Source organism: Solenopsis invicta, chromosome 8 (genome assembly GCF_016802725.1).
Source record: "Solenopsis invicta isolate M01_SB chromosome 8, UNIL_Sinv_3.0, whole genome shotgun sequence".
Classification (NCBI taxonomy): Eukaryota; Metazoa; Arthropoda; class Insecta; order Hymenoptera; family Formicidae; genus Solenopsis; species Solenopsis invicta.
Window position 1 is genome coordinate 24,530,334 of NC_052671.1, and position 25,437 is coordinate 24,555,770.

At 33.1% G+C, this 25,437-nt stretch overlaps 1 long non-coding RNA gene across 1 annotated transcript; it reads left to right on the forward strand.

Annotated features, from left to right (window-relative positions):
* Positions 1-599: 599 nt before the first annotated feature.
* On the forward strand, positions 600-2,419 carry LOC120358437. The gene is made up of 3 exons (XR_005575399.1): positions 600-814; positions 915-1,152; positions 1,704-2,419. It is a non-coding gene; the product is annotated as an uncharacterized LOC120358437 (long non-coding RNA).
* The last annotated feature ends 23,018 nt before the right edge of the window (positions 2,420-25,437 follow it).

Below are 25,437 nucleotides of genomic sequence, written 5' to 3' on the forward strand. Positions count from 1 at the left end.
AGTTAGCAGATGTTCCAATTACATTGACTTTTGTAAAACAGTACCGGTATATTTAATAATACGTACATATATAACTTACTGTGATTGATTTATTTGCTTATTTGAAAAATGTAAATATCTATTTATATTATTTTCAGATTAATAGGTGTCATCGAACATATTCCTGGTCACTTTATTGGCTACTGTCAAAAACCTTCAGGACGATGGTTGAAATATGATGATATGCAATTAAATGTTGAAGCATGTGATGAGACAATGGTAATTTTACCAATCGCGGATATTTAGGTAGCTATGCAATATAATGAGTGCAATATAATAAAAAAATATTTATTATAAAATAAAGTAACTATTATAAAATAAATTATTATTTCTCAAACGCCTAGCTTTTATACACATCAGAAAATGTCGGATTGTAGATTTTCTAAGAAATTCATCATATTGTTACGTCCTGCGGAGTAACAATTCTTTTCTTTCGAAATCGATGCAGCCAAGCAACCGAAAATCGTGAACAGATGGTCTATCTTAACCGCGCAGATACGCTAAAATTGTCCGGTCGAGTCAATACGGTTGGTCTACGCTTGACACGTGCCGATTTTGGCGGAAGCAAGCGTTGAAACGCGGATGATTGACCCCATCGACACGAAACACTTGTCGCAATTAATAGGTAACGATCTTCTAAGGAACCTAACCGATAGGATGGATTACCCAGAGGAAAAAACAGATTAAAAATCGAACGTTCTGAGAGCGCGTGGGCAACAATAAGAGACAGTACATCTGCTGATTAAAATCCCATAGAAATCATAGGCAGAATCAGGTATAAAAGGAAGAAGCTCGGACTTACTCTTACTCACTTACGTACAGCACCTTTTTTCATTCTGCTCAATTGCTCATTTTCGCCATTGTTACTGTCATAGTTCACTCCAGTTCAATCCGTTGCACATTCCGTGACATTATATGTCCGAGTTTGTGACGTTCGGATTCGTATTCGTCATATTTAAATTTGACGCGGCATTGTGAGAATTTAGTCAACAAGTTCTTTTGCAACTTCCGAACACTCTGAGTGCCAACCGTCGACCAGCTCTCCGCCGTTGTAAGCTGAATCCGCTCCGCCAAACACCAAATTATTCGCACCTTCATAAAGTTCAAGCAACAGTAAGTTTTAGCCGTCCATTATTTTTGCTCTCCATAAAACTACCTTCTCTCTCTAGTAAGATATTTATTATATTTTTCAAAATACTTATATACCCAGTATTATTTCACTACCCTTCCTTTCCTCCTTCTATTACTCTATTTACTTTCCGCAGGATACAATTGAACTCTCTTTCGATTGTGTCCGCAACTTTTTTACTTTCTGCAGGATACAATCGAACTCTCTTTCGATTGGGTGCGCAACTTTTTTACTTTCTGCAAAATACAATCGAACTCTCTTTCGATTGGGTCCGCCACTCGCTTTTTTCTTTCTGCAGGATACAATCGAGCTCTTTAGATTGAATCCACAATTACCTTTGTTCCCTGCCGGATACAATCGAACTCTCGTTCGATTGAATTCGCAGCTTTCTTTGCTTCCATCGGGAACGAAGAATTCCTTTCCTTTTATTAATTCAAACTTTTTCCTTTTCTTTCTTTCAAGTAGTTACAATCTAGATTTTATTTTCTTTTATTAGAAAGAGAGAACGTAGCCTTAAACCTCAAATTCATTCTAGTGCGTAACCGAGTCTCTGAACATAAGTCTCGAAGAGCCATTAAGAACTGTCGGAATCATCGAAACAGGAAGGTCCGGAAGCTTGGCGCATCGTTATCGCTCTCCGAAAAATTAAACAATCTGCGAGGAGAAAATTCTGTTTTGCCTAGCGCTCTAACTAATTTAAGAACTTCCGACGAACCGACCGTTTCATCTCCATCAGTCTAAAATCCGTCCCCCAAATCATTCTCTCTTTTCCCCTGTTGTCGTCCCTCCCCCTCTTACTCCCCTGGATCTCATGTAGAAACAGATTTTAAACAATCACCAGGGTCACCTTCTTCTACTTTTGATCCCTTTGCAGAGCCTTTAGTGTGTTCTCGGGATTCAACCCTTTCTCCTACAGATTTTCCTCCTACACCTTCCCCCGATTTTTTTCATCGTAACCCCGATTCACCTATTCGAAGACCCCCGAAAGATCCATACTCCCCCGCGTTAAAGTTTTCTCAAGAAAACCCGCATTCCTACTCATTATTTACTCCCGAAGAAATAGAAAATATCGTAACCGAAAATATCGAAGCGAATCGAAGAATAGCCAATGAATTGGAAGAAATCTTTGACTTGGTCCAAGAACTACCTGAATAACCAAAAATTTCCTAATCACAATATACACACCCACACATGCACATTTATTTATAATTTTCGTTAAGCACAAATGTAACCAATTAGAACTTAAGTTTATAATTATATTTTTGTTAAGATTTTTTTAAACCGATCACAAAATTTTCTTTCTTTTATCACACATGTTCTCTGCAAACAAAAATGTTATTCACGAATTAATTATTATTATTTTAATAATCACCATCTATCATTGTAATTGTTTATTTCTTTTATTGTGTTAAAATAAATTGTAATCTTTAATTTTAACCATTTTCGTTTATTTTTACCACCTCTAATTCCCGCTCCGATAAAATTGCACTTGGTCTGATCCCGCGTAAAAGCGATTTAATTCGTTTACGCAAAATAAGAACTACACGAATGTAAGAGTTTGAATGAGAGTCATAGGCCGTCATTCTCGACACCTGACCTACATTCTGACTCACCTGATGCATTTCGACTCGTCGCACTCGCCCGGAAACATGTGTGCGCGAGATTAGGCCTGTTCCGTTCTTCCCGTCTCACTCAAATCATTTCCATAAGTTTCTACCTGCCAATCGACCCGAGAGACTTATTTCGAGAATTCTGGACGTAACAATATGTAAAGCTTGGTTTATGCAGACCGTAACCGCTAACTTATGCCGGAAGTAGTAAGAAATTAGTCAATCATAATCGATTTATAGAAGAATAGTCGACTATGATTGGTCAATTTCTTACCGGTTCTGGCATAAGTTAGCGGTTACGGCCTGCATAAACTAGACTTTATTTGATCGACACTATAGTGTAACTGAGGTGCAGATAATTTATTTATTATAAAATCTTAAAGACCAAATTACAAAAATTGACTTTGTACAAAGTTTTATAACTATATAATAAATAAGCTGAAAAAAGTTTTTTTAATTAACCGGCCGGTCAATCAAAACGCTCTGATTGGCTGACCAAATCAACCTCCCTCTTACCCCCACCGGGCGCAACGGGGATATATAAGGACCACCACAACCGAAAGTAGCTCAGTATCAGAGCTCTCAGCCCTGATGATGCAAGCAGCAATGTTTGCGAAACGTTGGGAAAGTGCTCAACACGCACATGGCATCCATCCGGAAATCCTCTCGGTTAACGATATCAACGGCTACAAAAGCCTCAAGACTGAAAGCTGAAAAAAGTTTCATTGCAAAATATTGCTTCTACAAGACACAATATGGTGGAGTGTAATTACATGCGCACCAAGAGTAACGAGCCGATAATATCATTCATTATAATACTTTTAGAAGCAAAATTGCAATATTTGGTTTTTTAGAAACTTTTGCAGTTTTATAGGAAATAAGCTAAAAAAGTCTGACAGCAAAATATCTCGTCCACAGGACAAAATATGCTAAAGTACAGATCTACACCGTGTATCTACACCGTGAATGAGGTGTAAATGAATTGGCTCGTCACTCGGGCGGATCCCGATAGCGCACGGGACCGATAGCCTATCATCACTCACAACGACCGATGTCTAGAGTTTTTCCGTTGTTTGGGTTAGATAAGTTAAGTTGATTGGTTGGTGGGCTATCGCACCGTGCACTATCGGATCTCGTCCTCGTCACTTTTGCCGGCTCTTAATTTTTATTAATTATAAATAAATTATTATTTTCTAAATTATAAAACCATTTTCTTAAACTCTCCCAAATTATTTGCAAACGATTGCAAAAAGAAAAAAAAAAATAAATAAATTTTTCTACTAACTACACGCTCGATTAATTTTTATGAATTATAAGTAAATTATTATTTTCTAAATTATAAAATTGTTTTCCTAAATTATTCTAAACTATTCCCAAACTTTTTTATTAAAAATAATTAGAAAAGTTGAACTTGTCTGCTAAGTATACGGAGGTCCCCAGAGATGGAGGGTTGAGATGGTGCATAACCTGAACAAAATTTTCGATTTTCGGAATTTTCTGCGGATTTTCTAATAATTCTTCTTCATCACTGCTAGATAATGATGAAGAACACAAATCTGACAATTCAATTGCTAATCGTGCGTCCCGCGCAGCCATGTTACACTGAACTGGTATCGTCTCTGGAAGTTCATGCCGAAATCTTATACGAAAGGCCTATTTGGCACTAGGCTTCCCAGTGAAACAACGCGAATCAGTGCATAACCTAACGGATAAAGATGTAAGTACATTTGTTTTTATTGTTTCTGCAGATTATATTGTATTACTCGTGAAGCAATAATATATATTGTATAAAAATATGTATAGTATCAATATTACAAATAATTATTAAAGAGGTTTGCGCCGCCAAATCTTGCGCCTCTGTTCTCCCAGCAACAAAGCAGCACCGAGCGCCGCCTTAACTCTCATTCTCACACACACGCACACTATATATACACAACTCTCTCTATGGCTTTTGTACGCTTCTGCAATATACGCACGAATAAAGAGACAAGCTTTACTTAATTCGCTTCGCTCATTTCACACCCACGTTATCATGGTTATGGGCCCAGGTATGTAAGAAATAGGAAGCAAATCGTGCAAGCACCAATTCGGCATACAAGAGAATATAGATTCGTAGCATTCACGTCCAGACGATTGTTCGACGAGAACGAAACCTCAACATGACTATTCACGAAGAAAAGACCGAAACTTGCACAACAAAGCTATCGAACTGCAATTACAAAACATAGAAAACAGAAATAAAATGGTACTTGAGAGATAAGGGCCTTTTAGATTACGTTCTAGGCATCGTCACCCTGGACGAAAATACCACCGCAGCGGAAAGAAAAGTTTTTCGCGCCAACGATGACAAGGCCATGGCCGCCATCGGATTGTATATAGAGCCGAACCAACAGATACACATCGAGGAATGCAACAACGCTAGCGAGGCGTCGTCATCATTAGAACAGGTACACCAACCCATAAATAGAATTCGCATAATGCAGTTAAAGAAAGAATTTTATCATATAAAAATGAAAGACGACAAAACGATGTCATCGTACGTAGCTAGGACTAAGATTGCAGCGATTAACTTCAAACAGGCGGGTGCAGAGGTAAAAGATGAAGATCTCGTGTACGCAATACTCGCCGGGCTACCGGATACCTACGAAAATTTAAATATGGCACTAGTAAGCCTGCCTGATGATAGATTCACATCCGTTGAAGTAATACGAGTTCTACTAGCCAAGCACGATAGACGACGGTCTTGCAACGATGACAACTCCGCAGAAGCAATGGAAGCACTACAATTAAATAAAGGATTGAAAGGTGCTAAGAACAATAAGGCATCGAATGCGTCTACTGCAGAGAAAACGGCTACCTGCTTCAACTGTAAGAAGACAGGACATTACGCAAGGAATTGCCGATCAAAATCAGGTAACAAGCAGGCCCAACGAGACAATAAAAGTAAAAAGAATCTCAATGCATTTTTAGTGTCTCTAAATAACCTGGACATCGAAAAAAGCTGGTTGTTGGACAGCGGATGTACACATCATGTGTGCAAACAGAAGGACTGGTTCCAAAACTTCCAAGAAATAGAAGGAGAGACCATCAACACCGCAGCGAATCCCAAGAAGCAAAAAGGCACTCAATTATGCGCGAAAGGCAAAGGCGACATTGTATTGAAAACATTCGTCGGCAACGTAAAAAAAGCTATAGTATTACGCAACGTTTACTACGTCCCGCACATCAGAAAGAATTTAATGTTTGTTTCACAGATTGAAAGAAAAGGAAAGGAGCTCACAATTAAAAATGGCAAAGTGAGAATACGCAACACAAACACAGAAAACATAATGTGCGAAGCCTACAGAAAGAATGACCTGTACATCACCTGTGCAAGCTGACGTCGACTTGCGAAGTGAGGCTCCAGTTGAAACAAATTTCGCTTCGATCAAAGACAGCAGTATATGGCATCGTCGATTCTGCCATGTAAACAAAAAAGCAATCGAGGAACTCGCTACACACAATAAAGTGCGAGGTATAGATGATATTAAAATAAATAATGACGCATGCTACATAAGAAAATCAACAAAGAGTTCTTGCAAGAAGAGGATTAAGAACAGACAAAACATAGATGTATATGAGTTGATACATTCGGATCTCTGTGGTCCAATGCCCGTCAAATCTTGAAGCGACAACAGATATTTTATCACCTTCACTGATGATTATTCGAGGAAAAAGACTGTTATGTGTATAAAATTAAAAGAAGAGATCACAGACTGTGTCAAGAAATACATAGCCAGAGTGAAGCGTGAAAAAGGAAAAAAAGTAAAGAAGTTCCGAACAGACAACGGACTTGAATATTGCAACAGATTTCTTCGAGGATACAGGCATAAAGCACGAAATATTTAACGTAGAAACTTCTCAGATAAATGGAATCGCCGAGCGAATTAACAGAACTTTCATAGACCTGGTGAAATCGATGCTAAAATCTGCAAAGCTCCCTCAAAAGTTCTGGGCAGAAGCTGTCATGACGGCTGCATATATTCGAGACAGAGTCGGACACTCTCCTTAACTCTCATTCTCACACACACGCATACTATATATACACAACTTTCTCTATGGCTTTTGCACGCCTCTGCAATACACGCACGAATAAAAAGACAAGTTTTACTTAATTCGCTTCGCTTATTTCACACCCACGTTATCAATTATATTATTGATAATTGTATTATTAATTATATTATTATTACTATCACTGTTGTTACAATGTTACTATTATTATAATTATGTTATATTACATTATTATTATTATTATTATTATTATTATTAATTATTTTGAATCTGATGGAGTCTATGGTACTTACTAAATAATTTTATTTTAAATTAAATTATTACAGTTTAAAAGTCATTTCCGCGTTGCAAGAACAACAGCCTACAAAATAATAGAGCTGTATGAATATTCCAGATTCTATCCGTCTGATTCTATACTCTTTAATTTTTCGTATAAAGTTAATTTAGCTAAATTAATTGATGGATTAAATATTTTGTCATTGACTTTAAAGTCAATAGTCAGTGCCATAATAAATTTATAAAACCAACAAAATATCACAAGAAACCGTACTGAAAATAATGTTTAACTAACAGTGCAAATAACTCGCACTTTCGATGCACTTGGGCAGAGTCGCCTGCACTCGGTGAGTTTTCAATGCGCACTCAGTGCTGCCCATTGAAAATCGATTTATAGAAGAATAATTGATTATGATTGGTCAATTTTTTACAGATTCCGGCATAAGTTAGCGATTACGGCCTGCATAAACCAATCTTAATTTAAGGAGTTCAGGAACAGAAAACAAACGGTAGTGTGCACTGAATGTGCACCAGAGTCCCTAGAAGTAAGAGTCTGGCATATCTTTTATAGCGACAGAGAGGAACCTGAGAGCGGCCACGGCGGCCTTTTTCCAGTAACGCTTGAAAACTCCCGTACACTAGCGACGCACATCCATTTAGGCCGGAATGGGAACTATATGTCACATCCATTTGCGTTTTAACTCGCCGTTAAAAACAGTGCCTTGTGAAGGTGGATGTGGGTTGTTGTCTTTGCTAACATCCATTTTCCCGTCGATAAATCATTTAACGTTATGCGTGTCCGTGCTAAGATGTATATATTTTATTACAGATAAATCGTGCGTGCTGCATCCAAAACGGGACTACTTAAGTGGCGTCTACAATGGGGTCGTAGAGTGATCGTAAATTTCTGTATTTTCGGTTGTAGTTGTAGTCGCTTGGAGTTGATTCAATTCCAATTTCAGCGACAACCGTAAATACGATTGACCAATTATATAATAGAACATGGTATATTGCGTATTAACAGAAACTTTATTTGGATTTACGACCACTCCTGCGATTTTACGACCCCATTGTAGACGCCGCTTTAAATTTAAGAAAATGTTTTTCTATTCACACACGAGGAAATGTATTAAGAAGTAAACAATTATGTATATTTTATTTGATTTTTATTTATTAAAATTTTATTGCGTCAAAAATAAGGTAAAATATTAAAAATAAAAATTAAAAGTTTTTGACACCCCGCTTAAATTTCTCCACTCTTGCCTTTCATTTCTCCACTCTTGCCCTTTTCTCCACCCTCTCCATTCGCGTTTCCAATTTTCGTTCCTTCCTCTCCAACCGCCTCTTCTAGCTCTTCCGTCTCTTTCACCTCTTCCGACTATTCCGACTCTTCCGACTCTTTCGCCTCTTTTGTCTCGAACCAAATTTCCTCTTTTTTTTCCAAATCTAAAATAAAATAAATAATATTATAATATGTAAATCGTAAAAAAGTAGTTAAATAAAATATAACATGCACTTAAAAAATTAATAACATATATCTTATATTTTGTTCTTTTCTTTTAAATTTTTCCCTCTTCTCTTTGTTCTTCTTTTTTCTTCCGTCTACTCTTTTTCCTCCTCCTCCTCCTCCTTCTCCTCCTCCTCCTCCTTCTCCTCCTCCTTCTCTTCCTCATCATCAGCCAACAAGGTGGCTTCGTCTAAACTTTCTTCTTTGTCGACGTCCATCTTCTCTAACTCCTTCTTTTTCTTTTTCTCCTCTTTCTTATGTTCTGACCTGTATTATAATTTTAAACGATAATGTTGATTAATTTTAATTTGGCATTTTTTAAAAACTTGCGCAACAATATCATAAATCATAACGACACTATGAAAAGGTTATAGGATCAATCTTTTAGCTTGATAATCTGGACCTATCTTAATGCAAATATTCTAGAAGTTCGAATGTACACCTCAAATGCATAGAGTATATAGAGTATGCATTATTTATCCTTCTTTAACGTCTAATAAACTACAAGGACAATATGCGTATATTCAAACTTTTAAATTATTTGCGTTAAGATAGATACAGATAATCGAACTAACAGTCACGACGTCAAAATGATGTCAAAGTGACCGCAAAATGATCATTGAAAATCATTTTTCGAACAATTACGATTCACTTTCATATCATTTTGACGTTATATTCGGTGTTTTGTTTGAAAAGAGATCGATCCTAATCCGTAATTCAGCGGGACGGACGCAAGTATTTATATATCCCAAACAAATACGCTTTTTAATATGCATATTGTTCGAGATGTTATAAAAAGATAAAGCATGTTTTTACTTACATTTTTAAGCACCGTTGTCAATTTCTGCTCGACGTGACGAGTTACAATAACCAAGTGTGGCAATAAATGTGTTAAAAATAACAATTGATGGTGGGGAGCGGGGGGAAATAGCAACCGACAGGACTCGCGGCTGCAAAAAAGAGTTTGTTTTGTTTTGAAGACGTTCAAAACAAATCAGTTGCAATCGCAGATACCATATATGCATCTTAGCATATCTTGTGTTCACGTAGATATAGTAAATTTGCAAGATCTGTATTATCAATATTTGTATTTATTTACTTCTATTCATAACTTTCGCGCAGTGAATATTAGATTTATAGTATAATTAAATAATAGTAAGTTAAAATGGCAAATAACAATGATTTGAACAACACATGCACGTCTAAAAACTTTTATAAAAAGTGCATGTATAAAGATTGTGTAAATGGACGTGTGCCTCATGACAAACATATATATAGATTTCCACTACCGACAGATGCTAGGCATAATATATGGATACGTAATAGTGGTAAGTTTATGTACATACATACATACATATATAAATATATCCTAGTAGCACTTTCTGCAGAGCTGAATGTGTGTGTGGTTATATGTAGCAAAATTAAAATAAATGTGTAAAAGATTATTCTCAATACAGTCCTGTTGACAGACTGTCAGCAAGATTCGTGTAATGTACATTGGCTATTCTGGTAAAACCAATTAGTCATCTCTTATTTTGTAATTTTGTGTCAAAGGATTTTTTTAATTACAAAATTAATTGAGATATAAACAATTAAAAATTTGACTATCACTTTGTTTAAAAATTTATAACTTTATTGCTGATAACGTTAGCTCAATTTTCTTTTTATTTTCCACGGAAAATGTTATACTTTACGAGAAAAATGTCAATATTGTAAAAGTTTTTTTTTTCAATGTTTATTTTACAATACATTTTTTAACAATTTTTTCAACAATCAGGGACAGATCAAAAAAATCCTAAAAAATTGTAGGAAAATTTAAAGTATATAAAAATAATTTTGTCAGATTTTTCAATTCTCTCCCCGATTGTTTACAAAATTGTTAAAACGATTATTATTAAATAAACACTGAAGAAAAACTTTGCATTATTCATATTTTTCTCTTAAAGTAGAAAATTTTCCGTGAAAATTAAAAAAAATTACATTACCGCTATCAGCAATAAAATTATGAATTTTTAAACAAAATAGTAGTCAAATTTTTAATTGTTTATATCTCGATTAATTTTACAATTAAAAAAAATCTTTTGGCACAAAATTACAAAATGTGCAAAATTTTAAAAATTTCTAAGAGTTGACTAATTCGCTTCGCACGAAATAGCCTAACATGCAAATGAATTGTGTGTAGATATTTATTGCAGAAATCTAACTTTATTAAAGCAGATTATTCTGCTCTTAACTGCAGTCTGTAAACAGAATGCTGTAATTTTTGCAGCAGATACGTGCAATTTCTTGCAAAAATGTAAGTTACAGAATTTTTACAAGAACTTGAGCAAATTGCTACTAGGGTATATACAGAATGCCCCAAAATTTGCACCTTTGGAGTACATGATACTTTATGTTAAAAGAAATAACTTTTTTTTTTAGTTAAATTGCGAAAGACATAATTTTTGCGGGATAGCTGGTTAAAGTTAACGAATAAGCGTTTTTAGTTATGTGGCGCTCAGGAACAGTGCGCACGTTCCTCACTCACTTATTTCTAGTATTTGGCTCGTATTTATGAATAATGTCTTCTTAAGATGCTAATACGATCGTGTTATGATTAATTCATCGCATTTTAAAACAATCTTAAACATAAAACACCTAAGACAGTGTTAAATATAAAAATCTTAGACAATCTTAAAAAATCAATTATAAATATCCGGTTTCAACATTCCTTTCCGTATTGTTATGGTTTATATATGAAAAGTTAATAAAAAAAATATTAATTTTATTCCTTATGTAATAAATAAAGAAAAAGTTATCTAATTTTCTTCATATGAAAATAAAGATAAATGTATAAATAATAGAATACTTTACGCGGGCTGAGTGTTCTATCGTTACAAATATTGAACAGTTGTGTACGATCATTAAATAGTATCAATAAATAAGTAGTTTAAATAATATCACTAAATCTAAAGAATAGTTTACTAATTATGTAAGCTGTGAATATGCATTCTTTTCGCTAGACGCACGATCGAGAGAAAATATGATACGATAAGGTGGAAAGTTGGTGTCCTTACGTTCTGTACGAACGAGGTATCGCGGTATTTTGTTGCTTGTCGTTTTAATTTTTAATAGCATAAAAAATATTTACTTGATTACAAATATTTGCTTGAAAAATAGTGTAAATATATAGACTTTCAATTTTTATTAATAAATAATTTGCGTAAAACTACACTCGACAGCAAAATTAAGGGATTACCTATTCTAACTCCGAAAAATAGGCATAATTCAATAGAGTGTAACTTTGTCAAAAATAATCGTAAAAAAATTTTAAAAAAAGCATTTTAAAACTTGAAATCTTTAGTTTTGAGATTGACGAGTCATTAAACGATTTACAGATAGTTTACGAAGTTACGTGGATTTAAATGGAGATGCGTCAAATTTCAAAATTTTTTACATTTGTCGGATTTTTTTTACGAACTTTGCAAAGCTCCACGACGCAAAATAAAAATTGCACGCAAAGGCAGTTTACAGCATTTGAAAGGGTAGATCTTTAGCTTTAATTTGCGTTTTTGTTGAGCTTTGAACTATTTTTTTTTTTTACTGAGTTAGGCAACACTGAAGCAAAAATGGTTCCTTTTTTTAATGTTGAATAAAACAGTGAATAAACATCATACAACGCTCAACAAGTACGCAAATTAAAGATAAAGATTCACGCTTTCGAACGCTGCAAACTGCATTAGTGTGTGATTTTTAATTTAAGTTAAATAAACTCGAAGTCGATATTTGAACTTATAAAAAAAAAATTATAAAATAATCTTCCAAGCCTCCTGTTAACGGGCAAAACCTTTAAAATGATTTAAAGGTTTTGATTATTTAAATTGATTTTTTTTTTGAAGATTTTTTTTACGCTAGAAAATAAAGGAAGAAATTCAAGAACATTTTTAAAAATCAAAAATTTGCCAAATAAAAAATTTTTCATAATGCAATAAAACATTAAAAATATTGTGGATTATTTTTTAAATACTAAATCTCTTTAAAGGGTTTTTCAACTTTCGACTTCATGTTAATTAAAATGGCAAAAAATTAGCAATTTCCTAAATTTATTTAAATTTGGAAAATTTTAGATTTTTTAAAATCTTTTTTGAATTTTTTCCTTTATTTCCTAGTGTAAAAGAATCTTCGAGAAAAATCAACTTGAATAATCAAAACTTTTAAATCATTTTAAAGATTTTGCCTGTTAACATGAGCCCTGGAAGATCATTTTATAATTTTTTTTTTCAAAAGTTCAAATATCAACTTCAGCAAAGATTAAGTGAACGTTCAACAGCAAAATTAAAGGATCATCAACAGTTACTCTCCAAAAGAAAGTGTAACATGATAAGTCAACAAAAATGATAAATTAAACGTTTCAAAACACATTTTACAGTTTATTATTTCTATGTACACTTTTGGTATCGACTTTAAAAACATATACTGATTTTTTACGGAGCTATACGGATAAAAATAAAAATGCGGCAAAATTTATTACAAATTTTGTGAGTTTATTTGACGTGAATTAAAAATCGCACACAAATGCAGTTTGCAACGTTCGAAAGCGTGAATCTTTATCTTTAATTTGCGTACTTGTTGAGCGTTGTATGATGTTTATTCACCGATTTATTCAACATTAAAGAAAGGAACCATTTTTGTTTCAGTGTTGCCTAACTCAGTAAAAAAGAAATCGTACAAAGCTCAACAAAAACGCAAATTAAAGCTCAAGATCCACGCTTTCAAATGCTGTAAACTGCGATTTTTATTTCACGCTGTACAACTTAGTAAAATTTTTATAAGATTTTGACATTTGATGTCGGATTTTTTTTACGAACTTTGCAAAGCTCCACAACGCAAAATAAAAATTGTACGCAAATGCGGTTTACAGCATTTGAAAGGGTGGATCATTAGCTTTAATTTGCGATTTTGTTGAGCTTTGTACAATTTTTATTCACTGAATTATTCAACATTAAAGCAAAAGAGGCCATTTTTGCTTCAGTGTTGCCTAACTCAATTCACACGTTTTTTATATTTCTTTATTTTTAGTATTCTTAAATCTTGTTTTTCTTATGATCGCATAATAATAAAAAGGAATTAATTGTTTACGAAATAACAGTTGTACGTTATCGAAATAATTTTTACAAATGTGACCAGATAGAAAAATATTGTAAGTTGCACATTGATAAAGGTTGCAATGTGTCAAAATTATGTCGAATAACAGGCTGTTGTATTTTTTAAGCCGGTGCGTGCATGTACGTGCACGGCTTTGTGTGTGTACGGCAGCCGTGCGCCGCGCGGCAATAGATCTCATTCCTATCAGTCCGATACATGTCTCAAGGTAGCAAGACGCGCACAATTCTGCATCTTTTTGCAGGACGCACGATCGAAAGAGAAAGTATAAAATAATGTGATGCGGACTTGCGATGTCCTATAACTACCTCACGCGCTTACGATCGTGATGCTGCGGTATTATTATTACATCGCTCGCTTATGGCAAACCGTTTTAATTTTTAATAGCATAAAAAAATCGACTTGGTTATAAAGATTTTATTTTTAAATATTTGTTTTGAATAATAGTATAAATAAAGGGTATAGCTGGATTTGTTTATGAAATTTGCCCCCACTCCAAAATAGATGTATTATTGTACGTCAATCTTTAACCCTTGATGAAAGAACAATTTTCATCAAGTTTTAACCTTGTATCCTTGCTATTGCGATAGTGACAAATAAAAACATAATTATTTAATTTTATTTTTTTCTATTCTTTTTATTCTTAAAAAATTATGAAAAAAATCACTGATGTTTTAGTCATCAAGGTACATATCCAGAAATTTCAAGTTTTAATTTTAAAAAATTTAAGAAGTTTAAAATTGTAGATTTTTTATTGAAATTTTTAAGTGACTTTTTTCATATTTTTTTGGTTGCAACATCTTTCCAACATTATTTACCTCAATTTTTTCAAATTTTTTTAAAGACAAGCGTCAATATTCAATATTGATAATATAATTTTTTTTAGTTTTTATGCATAAAATTAATGTGACTCTTTAATCTACGTACTTTCTAATATATGTTATTTTATTTTATTTATTTTTTATAATAATGTAATTTTTCTATTATATTAAATGATTTGAGTTTTATATGTATATAAAAAATAATACAATTACATCTTTATTCTTAATATTATCATTATTATCATTATTAATCACAAGATTTACATTTTTAACACAAAATATTCTACTTAATATTAGGTTGAGGAAAAAGAAATCCATTATTTCACCATTATTTATCTATTATAAAATAATATTTCTGCAGGTCTCATAATTTTTGAGAGATTTCGACTATTACAAATAATAAATTACTGCAAATACGTATGAACAGCATCCGATAGTACGATTACCATTAGCACATTCGCAATAATAACATTTCACTATAAAATATCTAATAAAACTTGGAATGTAATCAATATAACATTTATAAGTTCTACTATTAACATGTCGCGATAACGGTAATCGTACTATCGGATATTGTTGACACGTATCTGTAGTAATTTATTATCTATCTCATGATCAATACTTCTCAAAAATTAAAAGACCTGCAGAAATATTAAGTAGAATATTTTGTGTATTAACTATTTCACATTATCCTAATATTTTTACTATGATGTATAAACAGTTAATAAAGATAATATGTAAAATTAATTTTATATTTATTATTTTTTTTTAAAGCAAGACAAATACAATTCTAACACAATTAACTAGTTAAATCAACTTTCATTGTTTTTTTTTATAATCTATATATAATTGTATTATTTTTTATATACATATAAAACTCGAACTTTTTAATATTCCATTATGAACAATAAATAAAATAAAATACACTCGACGCCAAAATTAAGGGATCATCTATTCTGAATCCAAAAAACAGGCGTAATTCAAGAAAGTGTAACTTTGTTAACTCAAAATAATTGTAAAAATTTTTTAAAAAAGCATTTTAAAGCTTGAAATCTCTAGTTTTGAGATTGATAAGTCATTAAACAATTTATAGATTTTTTACGAAGTAACGCGGATTCAAATGGGACTGCGTCAAATCTCAAAATATTTTACAAATTTTGCACAGCTCCACGGCGTGAAATAAAAATTACACGCAAATGCGGTTTACAGCATTCGAAAGCGTAAATCTTTACCTTTAATTTGCGTTTTGGTTGAGCGTTGTACGAATTATATTCACCGAATTATTCAACATTGAAGAAAGGAGAAAATTGTTTTTTCATAGAAGGTTAGATTGACATCTGATAAATCTATTTCGGCGTGGGGCAGATTTCATATACAATTGTCTAACTGTAATTCTCAATCTTTCCATTTTATTACTTTATTGTAGGAAACACTAATCTGGAAAAATGGCCTCGTCTTTCTCTTCGACGTGCCGGATTGTGCGAAAATCATTTCACTGCAGATTCATTTAATCCAAACAGTAAAATGAAGCGATTAAAAAAGGATGCAGTGCCAGTCCCATTTGACTTAAGTGTACAAAACTCCAAAAGAGATAACAGAAAGGAACAAATTTAAATGAAGCAGAAGAATATCAAGCTGATAATATTACAAGGCAGTCAGAATCTGAAAATGATGAGACAAACGTTGCATCTGCACTTACATCAATTTTCGATAATATTTCAATTCAAGAGTAATTACAAGAGCCTCCACTAAAAACTTATATATCAAAGCTGAATTTTGACAACTCAGACGAAGATATTAGCGAATGGCTACACCTTGAGCCAGATATGCGTAAAAAAACCTCAACGGTTATTGCGCCTAATTATGTACAGAACGTTTCTCAAAGTTCAATGCTAGTCCCATTTGAATTCAAAGTCGCTGAAAACAATTTTAAAACATATAATAGAAAAAGAAAAAAATTTAAATAAAACAGAGGCATATCGAGCTGAAAATATCACGAGACAGTCACAATCTAAAAATAATGAAATGAACATTACATCTGCAATTACATTCATTTCCGATAATATGTCGATTGAAGAGCAATTAAGAGAGCCTCCAATAAAAACATATAAATCATGGCTGAATGATTGTGACAGCTCAGAGGAAGAAGATAATAACAAATGGACACATCTTAAGTCACCTATGCATAATAAAAATTCAGAAAATAAAGAAAATATAAGAAATAAGAAACAAAACAACAAACAAGAAGAAAATAACAATCATAAAAATGTAAATAATTCAAACATTGTTAAGTTTTTACAACGTAAGATAAGTCGATTACAAAATCATATAAGATCTTTAAAATATAAATTACGTACACCTAAGGATTTTGATTCTGTCCATGGGGAAATTTTCCAAACTGAGAAGTCGCTATCTTTCTATATACTTACAGTTCATGATTAACGTAACGACCAATAAGCTTTAGTCGTTTCATTAATCAAGAACTGCGAGTATGTAGAAAGTGGTGACATCTTAGTTTGGAAAATTTCCCCATGGACAGAATCAAAGTCCTTGGGTGTACAGCTCGAAGATATAGAATACCAAAAACACAAAAGCAAAATAAAAAGTTGGTAAAACAATTAATAAATAAACAAGACCTACATCCCATTGCAAAAACTATGATAAATTTGCAGCTACATCAGCCACGTACACCATACACACAAGAAGAAAAAAATCTTGCAAGGCAATTGTATTATTATTCGCCTTCTGCATTCTGTCGTTTAAGAAAAGCAGGTTGTAATTTACTGGGACAGCGAACAATTCGAAAGTGGCTGGAAGAACATGATATAATATCAGGATTTTGTGACTTTATATTTAAAAAATTAAAAGACAAACTTTCTCAGCTTCCATTAGAGGAAAGAGTGTGCGCTCTAAAATGGGATGAAATGTCTATAAAAAGTTATGAGAAATATTCGCAGAAATTAGATCAAATAGAAGGTCTTGTTGATCTTGGACCTTTAGGAAGAAAATCCGAAAGAAGTAAAAATGTTCTTGTATTCTGTTTGGATAGTTTGAATGCGCATCATCCATGGCGTCAGCCTCTAGCATACTTTCTACCAGGAAAATGTATGAAAGCAGAGGAAATAGTGATATTAGTAAAAGAATGTCTAGATAGACTAAACGAAGCAGGAGCTGACGTAAAACTTCTTACATGTGACCAAGGTACCAGCAATCAAAGTGCTTATGCTCAACTAAATATTACTACAGAAAAACCATATTTTACATAACGGTAAAACATATTATGCCTCATTTGATTTTCCTCATTTGATAAAAAGATTAACAAGTTTTTTAAGGAGACATACAAATCTGTATTGTGATGGAAAAATAATTGCATCATATACAGATATCGAAATGACCTGGACTATCGATAATGCCACAAAAGGAGACTCAAATTTGTTATCTCACATCACAGAAGCTCACATTCGTCCAAATAATTTCGAGGCGATGAGGGTTAATTTAGCTTTTCAGCTATTAAGCCATACCATTGGATGTGCGATAAAAACAGCTGGCAATAAAAACGAGTTAGACACTGAAACATGGGAAGCAACTGCCGATTTTGCAGAACGCATAAACAATATTATTGATGCGTGTAATAGTTATAGCATTAAAATGAGATTTGGCGGAAAACGACCATTGTCCTCTAAAAATCCCGATTTAATTGCTCTATTAACAGATTTTACTGAATGGTGCTCAAGATGGTCAAAATCACCAAACAATGTAACTCAAATGCCATGTTTCAGAGGCCTCGTTTTAACTGTACGAGCTATTCTTGCAATTTATGAAAAACTTTCAAATTAATTTCAAGGATTTGAACTGGCAACAGGATTGTGCAACCAAGATTCGGTGGAGCACTTATTTTCTAAACTTAGACATACGTGAAGGGCATAATCCAAATCCAACAGCAAGAATGGTACGATTATCCATGAGACATATACTCTCAACAGGATATATACAAACAAGCGACAAAGGTAACGTTGAATATCCAGAAAGTGAGGCACTTATTACTCAACCAAGTCAACTAATGAAAGAGGTAGAAAAAGTCATGAGTACAAGTACTTCTACTATAGAATATGCTGACTTTGAAGATGATTCATATTTGGAAGATGCGCAGCTTTTGGAAGAATATGCAGATTATGAAAATATTGAAAATATAGAAAATATAACTCCAGTGAGTGGTTATGATGAAAATGCTATTGCATATTTTGCTGAATTTGTAGCACGGCAAAGTTTAAAAAAAACTAAATGTGAGAATTGTCGAAAGGATATGATGAAGACTCCCATGGATGATGCAACAGCAAATGAAAAGTATATTGAATATCGTGAATATTCAGATTCAGATGATGATGAAAATGCTCCAACAGTAAAAAAATTAGTAAGGCCAACTACTATCTTAACAAATATAACAAAAACACAATTAAAAACATTTAATCATACATGGCAAAATCATTGGGCATCTAACCACGTTCTTGAAAATATTGTAGCTGCATGTGTTCAAGCAACAAATAAAAATCACGCTGGATACTAGTCACGAGTGTTATAATCATCGAATGGAAGCTTTAAAATATTTGATTAGAGTAAAAACATATTCTCGCAATAGATACAACAATTGTGCAGAGAAAATAAAAAATACCTCCAAAAGAAAAATGAAAAACATTTTAAACAAATAAAATGTAATAGTGAATATACGATAAAATCTAAAAATAACACAAAAATAAAATATTATTAGCATCAGATCATAATTTGTCATAATAAGTAAAGTGTAACAAATATAATGTAAAGATATTAATTTTACAAACCTAAATCTATTAATTTATATATTGTATTGCACAATGAGGAAAATGTTTTATAATATTTCAATGCGCATAGCGCAGAATGCATCTTACAATAATTTGCTGCGCATAGCGCAGAATGCATTTAACAACAATTTCCTGCGCGGAGCGCAGAATGCATTCAACAACAATTTGCTGCGCGGAGCGCAGAATGCATTTAACAACAATTTGCTGCGCAGAGCGCAGAATGCATTTAACAACAATTTGCTGCGCATAGCGCAGAATGCACTTTACAACAATTTGCTGCGCGGAGCGCAGAATGCATTTTACAATAATTTGCGGTGCGGAGCGCAAAATGCATTTTAAAAATACTGAAATCAGGGTTGTGCTTTTATCCATAAAGTATGAATAGTATACTTTATGCGTAAACATGTATAAAATGCAGGGTAAGTTAATATATTTTTTAACTACATTAAATTCAAAAGTTATTTGTTTAAAAAATTAATTTAGTTACGTTAAATGTTTCATGAACAAAAAATAAACTAGTTAAAAGTTACTATATACGAGTATATATACGAGTATATATATATATATATATATATATATATATATATATATACTAAACCTTTAATTTAACTTACATTAATTTAATCTGAACGTAACTTTTAACTAGTTTATTTTTTGTTCATGAAACATTTAACGTAACTAAATTAATTTTTTAAACAAATAACTTTTTAATTTAATGTAGTTAAAAAAATATTAACTTACCCTGCATTATATACATATATATATAATATATATATATACATATATATTATATATATATATATATATATATATATACATATATATATATATACTATTTTTATATCCTAAAGTCAGATATATTAACAATGTTTTAAAACTTTATTATTACTTTTTCTGTTTTATGTTTTGTATTATCCAATTTACAATAATTAACATTTGTGTATTCTCTAATATGAAAAAGGTTTGTGTAAATTATACGTAAAGTACACGTTAAAAAATTGTAAATATAATTTCAAAATATACAAGCACACCCTGAGTAAAATAACCATGTGAATTGATGCGTGTATTCATGTGGTTGTGCGTAATTGACTTACGGAATTGGCCGCGATGCTACGGATTTCGATGATCATCTACGATGATCAGCGTAGTGTGGTGTAATGGACTTTTACTTTGGTTTCCGTTCAGAGAATTATCGCTGAGCTCGAATACAGCGGACCTGGGTACGTATGACGAAATTGTTCAGAATAAATTCCGATCGGAATTATTCGATTATTCCCTAAATTTGTATTGTTTTCTAGGAAAAACGGAATAATTCCAATCAGAATTCATTCAAAATAATTCCATAATATGTGCCTTGTTTGAGATAATAAATAATCTTTGTCGCCGTCACTTGCCTGGTCAAAATTGCAAATCGGCGCGAGATCACCTGTAGCTACTTTGTCCAAGATCCGTCGCAGCTTCAGGAAATCGCTCCTGTACACTGTGCCCATTTGAGAAATACTAGAGGCCGAGGTTTTGTACAACTTGGTACTCTGCTAATCCCATATAAGCCATGTACACCGTAAAGTAAATACAAACATTTTTTTTCCTAATCCTAAACAACACGCATATTATAAGGCGTGTTGTCTAGAATAATACCTAATAAATTTATATAAATTTATATAATCTTTTTGTTAATACGTGTTTTTGACACTTTCTGTTTTAGGTCTGGAATCTTTGTAAATTAATTTTTATTACTTTTACAAGTATAAAAAATTCTTCAGCAAGTCTTGTCTATGCATCTTTAGAAAGCATTTGAAAAACATAGATATAAAAAAATTGTACATAAATATTGTAAGTAATTTTAACAAAAGAAAGAAGTTAGAAAAATGCATATTTTTACTGGTGACAATTTTTTTCAGATTTTTTTAATAACGTTACCACGGTGTGCAAGGAGATCTATCTCGATACGAATAATAACAAACAATCGTCTCGTCAAATAGATGTTGCTCGTGCGAATCGTTTGATCAAATTGCTCAAGGAGTTAAAGCCGATGATCAGAGCCCAGCTTTGACTCTGCTGATAGTAATATTGCACAAAAATAAAGAATTAAACAGCGAATTGCTACAAGTAAATAAATTTAGTAATTGAAATATAGAAAACGGGTTATCTGCTGCTTTTTCAATTTTCACTTTCTCTAATCAACTTTATACAAAAGTACACAGGAGATAGACAAGAAAAAATAACATAAACTCCTGAGACTACTTATTTTACTATTAGGAGTACAAATTGAAAACCGCCGTTTTTTGTCAAAATTTGATGATTGATTGTTGAAAAATGGTTACATACTTATTCTTGAAAGTATTGTCCATCGCTGGCCACTACTTTCTCCCACCTTTCGGGCAGCATACGAATCCCGCGTCGAAAAAACTGCTCGTCTTTTGCGGCGATCCACGAATCGACCCAGTTTTTGGCCTCTTCGTAATAATGGAAGTGCTGCTCAGCCAGGCCATGCGCCATTGATCGGAACAAGTGGTAATCTGAAGGGGCGATGTCAGGAGAATACGGCGGATGAGGTAAGACGTCCCATTTCAATGTTTCCAGATAGGTTTTAATGACCTGAGCAACATGTGGCCGAGCGTTGTCGTGCAGCAACATCACTTTTTCGTGTCTTTGCTCGTATTGTGGCCGTTTTTCCTGCAATGCTTGGCTCAAACGCATTAGTTGTGTTCGGTAGCGAGCTTCTGTGATGGTTTCACCCGGTTGCAACAGCTCATAATAAATCACGCCGAGCTGGTCCCACCAAATACACAGCATGAGCTTCGAGCCATGGATGTTTGGCTTGGCTGTCGATGTTGATGCATGGCCACGGTAGCCCCACGATTTTTTTCGCTTTGGATTATCATAATGGATCCACTTGTCATCGCCGGTTACAATACGATGCAGAAAACCCTTCCGTTTTTGCCGTTGGAGCAGCTGTTCGCACGCGAAAAAACGCTGTTCGACGTCTCTCGGCTTTAATTCGTATGGCACCCAGTGTCCTTTTGGATCATTCCCATGGTTTTTAAACGATGTGAAATAGCTTGTTGAGTCACGCCCAATGAATCTGCAAGCTCCTGTTGCGTTTGAGATGAATCTTCATTTAGTAATGTTTCTAATTGTGCGTCTTCAAACTTTTTCACCTGTCCGGGACGCTCCTTGCCTTCTACGCCGAAATCACCACTTTTGAAGCGTTGGAACCATTCTCGACACGTTCTTTCACTAATGGAAGCCTCACCATAAGTTTTTACAATCGTTCGACGCGCCTCACCCGCAGATTTTTTTGAATTGAAGGCAAAAAGCAAAATTTCCCGCAAATGACGCTTATTGGGCACAAATTTCGACATTTTCGATCACAAAAAAATATATAACGCCGATAAAAATTCACAACTGTAATGATAAGGAATTGTTGCCAGATGCCCAACCTTACATTTAAAATTTTTGATCTAACGTTTGGCGCCAGCATTTACCGCTGGCGCCATCTACTGGAAAACGGCGGTTTTCAATTTGTACTCCTAATAATAAGAAGTTGACTCATTAATTGTCTGTAAGGATAAGAGCATACAATACTTAAATAGTCATTAGTTATAGTATTCTTCTAGCATAACATGGTATACTTGCAAAACATCGTATGTCTAAAATTAATTAGTTTACAAAAGTAACAAAAAGTTATTTTTAAGTAATATTATATAACATTTACGATTATTGTTTAAGTCAATCTTGGACTTAATGGGAGAAAATTTATATTGAGAAATAGATGTTTTCATTCTCTTAAATGTGTTCTGTTATAACATCAAAATCCGTCTGTTATAACATCAAAGGTTTGTTGAACGCCTCTCGTATTACAATCGTTACTGGAGCGCTCCACGATCGCGTTACAACATCATTAGAGAATCCAAAGAATCCGGGATAATCTACTGAATATAACGATACCAAAAACTCGATTTTATTTTGAAAGTATACCATTGATAACACCTTTTAACAGATATTGAAGAAAAATTTATTTTTTGTTTTACCCTTTCAAACTGCTCACAAAAATTTGATGATATTTAAGTCAGGCAATCACGGTGGCTGAGAAAAATGTTGAAGTTTTAACGAACAGAAAGCAATTTTGAAAAATATTTTTTCCTCAAGCATTTAGTGTTTCAAAACCCAATTTAAAATATATTTTAATGAATGTTATACGTTAAGATATTATGGGAAAAATTCTCCATGAAGTATTCAGATACATCGCCAATATTATATAAGAGAATTGCATTAATGATAATAACGATAATAGCTCAGGCAAACTTCAATATAACGACCGATAATCTGGACGTGTTAATGAAGATAGAATTAGGTCTGCGCAAGAAAGACGATCTTCTTTTAGCGCGAGATATTTGTAGAATGTTATTAAAGAAAAAACAAACTAGCAAGGACGTCGAAAAACCACTTCTAAGGTAAGCTTTCAAAGTGGTGAAATTAATTCAAAAAATAATTCGAAACTTGTTGGGAAATTATTAATTAAAAACAAATTTTCTCATACAGATATTCTAACAATCATGACATATTGAAAGAGATGTTGACATTAGTAATAAGATGTTTTATTAGTGCGGAAGAGAACGCTTATACTTCTTTTGTCACAGATGCACTTAACGCTATATCATGTCAGTGCGATTATTGTGTATTAATTAAATGCAACTGGAATGAAAACATTGCACTGAGAGAATTTTATTTTAATTGCAGTTAGCGAATCAACCTAACAAGTTGATAAAGGAATTATTATTGAACATCGTCGAGAAGGGTCACTTTATGAATAAAAAAAACGAACGAAGTGTCAGATGTATCAAGTACTGCGCTCTCCAAATTGCTTTACATATAATTGAACACGCCATCAAAGAGTTAATTCACATAAACGTGTTTATTTACAAGGATTTAAAGCATAGAAATACATTACGAGAGATGCAAGGTAAAAGAAAGAAACAGAAAATCGCGTTTTCGACTCCAGATATTAAAGTTAAATTGACGAACGCATCAATCTCGAGAAGCTCGAATGCGCGACGCGAATTTCTCGAGTTAAAGAAACCTTGATGCTCAGGATAATGGTGAAGAAGCCTTAGAGAGTGCTATGAACTACGCCAAGGCGAAGTTTGTGAATGGCGCACTCGAATATGAAATGGTTACTGGGGAAGGCTTGCTCGTAAAATTTGTGTATGTATTTAAATATTAAAAATTGCAAGAACTTGAACTTACTCGATTATTAAATATTGCAATTAACGAATGCGTGATTATTTACAGTTCGCTGGTATTGGATATATGCCAGTATCTCGGAAAACGTACAGGCTGCAGGTTCACTCGCACTCAACAAAATGATGATGATGAGCTCTAAATTTTGCGAATGATCTTTGCAACTTTAGATCACCATATTGGAGCGATCGCCGCATCCTGGGATCCGATCAAATATATACTGATCGGATTAAATAATCTCGCTACTATAATCAGATGGAACCATGGTCAAAATACATCTACGGCAAGTAAATTAACTTTTATGCATAAATTTTTAACATTTAAAATCAATATTTTAGGATTAATATTGATAATTATATTACATTGATTTTTATTATATTGATTATTTTTATAGACTTCGAGATGATATGAACGTGCGTAGGACATAAATTCGTATGTCAAATCTGATAATGAGAGAAATGATATGCGTGAAGGCACAGATTTTGGAATTAGTCCTTTGCGTCATCGATGAGGCTGAACAGATACGTCGGGATACGAAGAAATTCTTCATTCAATTTTCTCAAAAAGGCAATGTCTTATACAATATAGTTCCGGATATATTGTTGCGCTTAGTAAATCTTCAATTAGAAGAGGAGAAGGAAGACGAGGATGGAGAAGTGGATCCAGACGCGGAGTGTGGAAGAGAGGATCTATTTTTAATATTAATGGAAACAATAAATTTTAATAAATATTGTCTAATAAAATATATATATATATATATATATATATATATATATATATATAT